The sequence below is a fragment of the Myotis brandtii genome, unplaced genomic scaffold (assembly GCF_000412655.1).
Source record: "Myotis brandtii unplaced genomic scaffold, ASM41265v1 scaffold463, whole genome shotgun sequence".
NCBI classification, from domain to species: Eukaryota; Metazoa; Chordata; class Mammalia; order Chiroptera; family Vespertilionidae; genus Myotis; species Myotis brandtii.
Genome location: NW_005367694.1, coordinates 3,076,557 through 3,084,582, shown reverse-complemented (window position 1 = coordinate 3,084,582; position 8,026 = coordinate 3,076,557). Strand labels below are relative to the sequence as shown.

Below are 8,026 nucleotides of genomic sequence, written 5' to 3'. Positions count from 1 at the left end.
ACGAGCGTCCCGGGACGGTGTGTGTCCCGTGGCAGATCCCGCGCACGGGACGGCCCCACTCACGCCTGAACCCCGCCTTTTCAGTCCGTGGCCACACCCCCAAACGGGACCCTGTCTCCCTGGCCACCCACCCCCAGCTCCACCTTCCCCGCTGTGGACTCCGTGCCTCTGGCCCGCTACCAGGTGTGCGATTTCTTTTCGGGTTTCCCAAGTCGCCCCGGGTCAGGTGGATCCTGTCCCGCGCACGGGACGGCCCCACTCACGCCTGAACCCCGCCTTTTCAGTCCGTGGCCACACCCCCAAACGGGACCCTGTCTCCCTGGCCACCCACCCCCAGCTCCACCTTCCCCGCTGTGGACTCCGTGCCTCTGGCCCGCTACCAGGTGTGCGATTTCTTTTCGGGTTTCCCAAGTCGCCCCGGGTCAGGTGGATCCTGCGCCGCCAGCCAGCGCCGCGGCACACCTGCGCACCTGGGCTCCGCCCTGGTCGTTGAGCCGCACGGACTCACAGCTGAGGCCGGGCCTGCGGAGCGTCTGGAAAGGCGGTCCACTTCTCCTGCGGTGTAAAGGGGCGTTTGGGAAGCCATGGCTCCTGTCTTCCCAGTCCCACCGCCCACCCAATGGCCGGCCCGGAACCTACAGGCTCCCTTGGAACCCCTGTGGTCTCCCTGGTTTCAGTCCCCTCCCCGTCCTCCTCTGCAGGCCCTCAGTGCCACCCTTGGGGCTGGCAGCAAAGCCACCTGGTTTGCCACCTCCCTCAGGCCTCCCTTCACTCCTAAGGACTTCCCACTCTGGGCCTAGGATGCCCTTCCTTCCAACATCACATTCTGAGCCTGCCGCAGGAATAACACCTTCTTTCTGGGAGGGACCTGCCTGACTGCCCGCTATAGCGCCCCCTCCCCATCACTCGCTCCTGGGCCCCTCCTGTAGCTCCTGAAGACATTTTAGTAGCCCACAGCTGGGTCTGACTGTGGGTGGCAGCCTCACTCCCCACCTCGCCCACCTGGTTCACCAGGTGCTCCATGCATACTAGTGAATTGGACACCCTGATCTGTTCAGCACTATTGACCACTTGCAGCCTCCAGGCAACAGCTTGATGAAGAGGCTGATAAAATTGAGTTCATGTCAGTCAATATCCATGTTTAACAGATCAGCTACCATCCCCCAGTCCTCAACCCAGGGGCAAGCAACTGTGAGGATAGTGGCAAGTGACCCTTTCTCATAGCAGTTCTATTCACAATAGCCAAAAGTTAGAACCAACCCAAGTGTCCATCAATGGATGAATGGAGAAACAAACTGTATAGTGCACTCACAGTGGAATATTATTCTGCAATAAAAAGGACTAGAATACGGATGCATCCAGCTACAGCACAGATGAACCTAGAAAACATTATGCTAAGTGAAAGAAGCCAGACACAAAAGACCACATGTTATATGGTCTTATTTCTGGGAAGTGTCCAGAATAGAAACAAAGTAGATTAGTGGTTTCTTGGAGGAATGGGAGTGACTGCTAATGGGTGTGGAATATGGGTATGGAAATGTTTTGGAACTGGATAGTGGTAATGTTTGCTTAACTTTGTGAATATTTTTTAAAAAAAACACAACCATACAGCCCTGACAGGTTTGGCTCAGTGGATAGAGCATCGGCCTGCGGACTGGGGGGGTCCCAGGTTCGATTCCAGTCACGGGCATGTACCTTGGTTGTGGGCACATCCCCGGTGGGGGGTGTGCAGGAGGCAGCTGATCGAAGTTTCTCTCTCATCGATGTTTCTCTCTCATCGATGTTTCTAACTCTGTCCCTCTCCCTTCCTCTCTGTAAAAAATCAATAAAATATATATTTTTTAAAAAACCCATACAGTTGTACCCTTGAAATGGGTGAGTTGGGTGGTATGTGAATTCTCTCTCAATAAAGCTGTTGTGATTTTTAAAAAAGAAAGAAAGAAAAAGAAAAAGCCAAGGATCACAGTTTATGGCATTTGCTTCAAGGACGCCCGTGGCCAGGACATGGAGGCGATGGCGAGCGGAATGGTTTGGGGCTGCAGAGAGAGGACACAGGAGCAGGGCTCGCAGTTTTCCCTGAGCCCATCCCCTCACCTCCAGGTTGAGGCCAGAGGGGTAGGGGTGTCTCGGTGCCCCAGGTCCCTTGGGAAGGTGCCCTACCTGTACATGTGCCCGTGGAGATAAGGCTGGCCTGAAAGATGCCAACAAATATGAAAAAAACAACAACAACTAAGTTTCACAGATGCTCCATACACATCAAGAAGCCAGTTTGGCTGCGAATAGCTGCTGGCACATTTTGAAGGAGGGACAGTCCCCAAGGCCAGAGATCCTAGTGGGAGATTGAGTGGGGGTCCTCCAGGAGGTCAGCCAAGTGGGGGTAAGTTGAGGGCATAGGGCAAAGAGCTGGGTCCTGTCCTCCAGCTCAGGAGACAGGCTGATCTGAGAGGGCCTCAGTGGACTTGGTCATGTGGCTCTCATCTCTCCCTCCCGCCCCCATCCCCCAGCCCCATGTTGGACCAGTCAGCAGGGCCAGGAGCTCCTGAGAGGAAGCATGCAAGAGACAGACCTTAATGGGACACTTACCGAACCCTTTCTGCCACAGTCATGTGACTACGTCGTGTGTGGTTCTTCCAAACAGTCCTTTCTCTGTATTCCTCCCGTGTCCCAACTTGTACTGCTACTCAGTGAAATATTTGTTTTCACTTCGGCACCGGAGTTCATTTGGATTTATTACATTTTGCCGCTTGCTCTACCCATTTTCAACTGATATATTTGCTGCGACTACACGCAGAGAAATTCATTCATATTTGTTTAATTTGGGGTCTGTCTTCCTGTTATCGGGCTGCACCAAACACGGGCTGGTATTGGCTCTCCTGGCACGTCCTCCCTTACCCACTCCTTGTTCACAGACTCCGCTCGAGCTCTATGTGGCTGTGGAATTGTGTTCATTTTTCTCAGAGCCGGTGAAATATGATGGCATTTCCTGACGCCGAGATTGTCTGCTAGATCCCAGAACACACTGTTACGCTTCCGTGGATGCGGTCACGCTTCGCCACGCCAGCCACTTGGGACGGTCATTTACAACGCACGTGTGAAGAAAGGCATTTAGATCCCCCCATTCCTTCCTGGTAAAATCAGGTGTACCCTAAATGCTGATGAGTGTAGCCATCACAGTCTTCCCCAGAGAGGAGCTATGATTACTGCCCCATTTGACGCAGTAAACTGAGGCCCAGAGAGAAGGAGCAACATCCCTGAGGCCCACAGCAGGGTTTGGAGCAGCGTTGCTGTCCCCAGGTTGCTTCTTCCACCTTTTCCAGTGGTTCGGTCAGCGCCGGCACCAGGTGAGCCCTGGCCGGAGGCATCTTGGGAGCCCACAGCCCAGGGAGCCCAACAAGGGCACAGGCCTTGAAAGGGGGCCGAGCCAGAGGAGCTGAGGCCCCTGGCGACGGAAGAGAAGGAACGACGAGGAGGTTGAGGCGGGATAAACGTGCATCTTTGTGGCCAATGTACTGGCAACTTCTTGTGACGGAGGCGGCTGGCTCAGGGCTCCGGAGCCTTCAGCAGGACGGAGCAAGCATGTGCTGCATGACGACCAGAATAACATGGCAACAGCAGCAGCGACCCCAACTCCTGTGGAGAGGGGCCAATAAGTCAGGTCACGTGAGATGGGGAAACTGAGACAGCTGAACAAATTGCAGAGCAGTTTACAGCAGGTGCAGAAGTTCACCTCCCTAGAAATGACATCAAGGCCTCAGTTGTATTTCAGCTCCAGGCCCCGAAAAGCAGCAAAACCAGGTGGGCCGCACCAAGACCAGCTGTAATCACTCATGATTCTCTGCCCTGACACTGACCCATCAGTGGAGATGGCAGCCCTGGAGGAGCCCAGCTAGAAAACTGATGAATATTCTACTGAAACCCTCCCCCGAGACCGCCCCTAAGATTCCTGCCTGTGAGAAGGAGATAAAGCCACAGGACAAGGGGCCCAGCTCCTGCTCTTCCTCTAGGGAGCAGCCCCCGCCCCCCCACTTCCTTTCCCCTCTCCTTCCCCCACAGGCATGCATCTCCTAAACCCTAAAGCAGTGGTTCTCAACCTTCTGGCCCTTTAAATACAGTTCCTCATGTTGTGACCCAACCATAAAATTATTTTCGTTGCTACTTCATAACTGTGATGTTGCTACTGTTATGAATCGTCATGTAAATATCTGATATGCAGGGTGGTCTTAGGCGACCCCTGTGAAAGGGGCGTTCGACTGCCAAAGGGGTCGCGACCCACAGGTTGAGAACCGCTGCCCTAAAGGATCCCAGGAGGCTCGTACAACCAGTCCCTCCTGCGGCCCCAGCAGCTCCGGGGAGGGGCAGGGCTTTAGGCTTCCTGCAAGGCCATCTCCTAGGGCTTCCTGGCAGGCATTTCAGTCCTGGTCTCCTGGGGGTTGCTTGGTGACTGGGCAGGGCAGGCCTGGTAGGCTGGGTCTCTCTCTCTCTCTCTCTCTCTCTCTCCCTTTTAAACGTTCTTTTAAAAAAACCCCACAAAAACCTTATTGTTGAAAGTATTATATATGTCCCTAAAATATTCTTTAAAAAAAAAAGCAAACATGTTCTTTATTGATTTTGAGAGAGAGGGGAAGGGAGAGGGATAGAGAGATAGAAACATCAATCGGCTGCTTCCTACACGCCCCCTACTGGGGATTGAGCCCACAACCTGGGCATGTGCCCTGACAGGGAGTCGAATCCGTGACCTCTTGGTTCATTTGTTGACACTCAACCTCTGAGCCACACCGGTCAGGTCAGGTTTGGTCATTCCATGTCATGGTCTCCTGCTGAGGTCTCTTCCTGATGGGAAGGTTCGGGACATCTTTAATGTCGCCACAGGGGTCGATGGACTGGGAGCACCATGGGGCACCCACACATCGAGAGGCTGAGTGTCTACTGAGGTGTTAGCCACAGGGACGCGTATCCCCGGCACACAGGAAGGCAGCACCGAGGGAAGCTGCCTGCCCTGAAAGGCTATGGAAGGGGTCAGGGGGTTGAATAGCTCGTGTTTTTTGTTTGTTTTTTAAACAACTGAGTTTGGTTATTCTTTTTTTAAAAAAAAATATTTTATTGATTTTTTACAGAGAGGAAGGGAGAGGGATAGAGAGTTAGAAACATCGATGAGAAACATTGATCAGCCGCCTCCTGCACACCCCCTACTGGGGATATGCCCGCAACCAAGGTACATGCCCTTGACCGGAATCGAACCTGGGACCCTTCAGTCCGCAGGCCGACGCTCTATCCACTGAGCCAAACGGGTTAGGGCAAATAGCTCGTGTTTTTATAGTGATATTTTTGCATCGATTGCTCTTTTTCTCCATCATGTTTTGTATAAATAATAAAATAACCCTATGGCTCACTCTGTAATATGTAATAATCTGGGCCAGCTAGAGAGGTGGGCCCCCAGGCAGCCCCCCATAGATGCCCTTCAGCCCAGGCTCTTGGGGCTTACCAGCGATGGAGTCAGGGGCCCAGCTGGCACTGGGTCCCCGGGAGTCTCTGGCTGGCTGTTCAAGGCCTTTGGCTCCTCTGTGGGAACCGCCCAGTGCAGAGTCAGCAGTTCTGCCGAAGTCGGGCAAGCAGCCCAGCCACCCCACTGGGGACGTCCAGGGCCAGATGGATGGAGCTGCTCGCCTGGCCGCCCTGCAGCACATTCTGACGTAGGTGGAAGGTGCTCGGGGGGTGTGGAGCCCGGTCAGCCTGGCACCCCCACCCCCCAACATCGTCCTGTCCCCACCCCGGCTCCTCTGCATTCATCCCTCAGCCCGACATCGATTTTCCCTCCTCACCTGGCGGCCGGGCTTTGATGCTGGGACTCGCTGTACCTCCAGGTGCTGAGCAATGCTGACCTTGGCCTCCCTGGCCCTGCAGAGCACACAGCTGAAGTCCTTTGGTCACTTTTGTTGTTGTTGTTGTTAATCCTCATCTGAGGATATTTTTCCACTGGTTTTTAGAGTGGGAGGGAGGGGGAGAGAGAGAGAGAGAGAGAGAGAGAGAGAGAGAGAGAGAAACATCAATGTGAGAGAGACACATTGATTGGTTGCCCAGGCCCCAACAAGGGCCAGGGATGGAGCCTGCAACCGAGGTACATGCCCTTGACCGGAATCGAACCCAGGACCCTTCAGTCCATGGGCTGACGCTCTATCCACCGAGCCAAACTGCCTAGGGCTCCTGTGCATTTTGCCACCTTCCTGGAGAGGCCACCACGCACCAAGGCACAAACGACCCGGTCCCATGGCCATTCCTGCACAGCCACATGGGCCTGCAGGCCCTTGAGCGGCTGCCACTCGGGTGGCTAAGGAAGGACTTCAGGCTGAGACAGACCTGTCATCACAGGCAGCAGCGCCGAGGGGCCTCCCCCTCTGATTAATGTTTAAATGAGTCGGGGGGAGGGGAGAGCTGGTGGGGCTGAAGGGGAAGCAGGGTGTTGGGGATCCCATGCCCTCTCTGGGGGCTGAGCCTGGAGAGTCAGGGTGCCCACTCCAGGTGAACCCCAGCGAGTTCCCCAGGGACTAGGGGAGAGTCTGGAGAGACTGAGGTGGGTGCTGGAGAGCAGAGCGGGGCACGCATGGGGCACAATGGGATAGCCCCACCTCCAGGCCATGAGGATGTCAGCAGGAGGGACCCTGGGGCTGCCCAGAGGCAATGGGGAGGCTGTGGGGAGGCTATGGGGGGGTTATGGGGGTTATGGGGAAACATACATGCAAGCACTAGGTTCTAAAGCAGAGCCCTGAGGGGTCCCCGAGCCCTGTTGTCACCTCTGCTTCCTCCTCAGCCCCCTCCCAGTTTCCAGGACCCTTGCTCTGGACCACCCAGGCCTCAGGCTCAGCCTCTCAGAGGCCTTGGCATGCTTTGGACACCACCTGATGTTTTTAAAAAGCTCCTTTCCTTTTATTTTTTTTAATCCTCCCCTGAGGAGTGAGGATATTTTTTTCCATTGATTTTTAGAGAGAGTGGAAGGGGGGGGGGGAGAGAGAGAAACATGAGAGAGACACATGGATTGGTTACCTTTCGCTCACATTAGACCAGGGCTGAGGATTGAACCTGCAACCGAGGTACATGCCTTTGACTGGGAATCGAACCCGTGACCCTTTGGTCCGTGGGCCAACGCTCTAACCACTGAGCAACCAGCCAGGGCTCTTTTCCTTTTTGATTACGAAGCCAGTACGTGCAGTTTGTGGACAATACAGGGAGAAATACAAGGAAGGGCAGTGGGCAGAGCAGTGTCATCTGAAACCCCAGCACCCAGCGCAGGAAGCCAGAGCTGAAATTTGGGTGTATCTCTCTCTTTTCTCTGTAGGCGTGACACACACGTGTACACACATATTGCGTGTGTAGGTGCACAGATTCATCCCCCCAACCCACACGCAAGGCCACTCTCCAGTAGACCCCTCAGGAGACACATGCCAGGTCAGCCCATGCTGTCCTGAGACCTCGGGTGGCCGCCTAGCCACCGGGGCCACCGGAGAGTGGCCACCCGGAGCTTCTGGTTGGGATAAAGCTGGGCACAGGGGTTGGCAAGGCTCCCAGCCCCCTCATATCTCAGCAATTCGACCCCATGCTTGCTCCTGGCACCTCCTGGCCTGGGCTGAGAGGGTCTGGAGGTGGAGGAAGACAAGGTACAGGAAGGGCTGGGGCTGTAGTGACAAAGCTGGTCAGCAGAGGGCAGCAAAGGGCCATAGAGCTGCCCTGGAGGAGTCCCCTGGCCCTGCGGCCTTGTCCCACCTCCAGGACCGAGGACCCTGACCTATGACTCTAGGGCAGTGATGGCGAACCTTTTGAGCTCGGCGTGCCAGCATTTTGAAAAACCCTAACTTAACTCTGGTGCCGTGTCACATATAGAAATTTTTTAATATTTGCAACCATAGTAAAACAAAGACTTATATTTTTGATATTTATTTTATATATTTAAATGCCATTTAACAAAGAAAAATCAACCAAAAAAATGAGTTCGCATGTCACCTCTGACACGCGTGTCATAGGTTCACCATCACTG

At 54.5% G+C, this 8,026-nt stretch overlaps 2 long non-coding RNA genes across 4 annotated transcripts in view; both read right to left on the bottom strand.

The window, feature by feature from the left end:
* Window positions 1-544: 544 nt before the first annotated feature.
* Window positions 545-5,942, bottom strand: LOC106727679. Of its 2 annotated transcripts, XR_001363915.1 has the most exons (5): window positions 5,820-5,942; window positions 2,584-3,630; window positions 2,095-2,191; window positions 1,313-1,379; window positions 545-1,104 (listed from the first exon to the last, which is right to left on the bottom strand). It is a non-coding gene; the product is annotated as an uncharacterized LOC106727679 (long non-coding RNA). The 2 variants fall into 2 exon arrangements; XR_001363914.1 differs by having other exon boundaries at window positions 545-1,379.
* Window positions 5,938-8,026, bottom strand: part of LOC106727680 — a 17,657-nt gene continuing 15,568 nt past the window's right edge. For both annotated transcript variants that reach the window (XR_001363916.1, XR_001363917.1), the window contains exon 3: window positions 5,938-5,973. This is a non-coding gene — a long non-coding RNA (uncharacterized LOC106727680). The remainder of the gene's footprint in view (window positions 5,974-8,026) is intronic.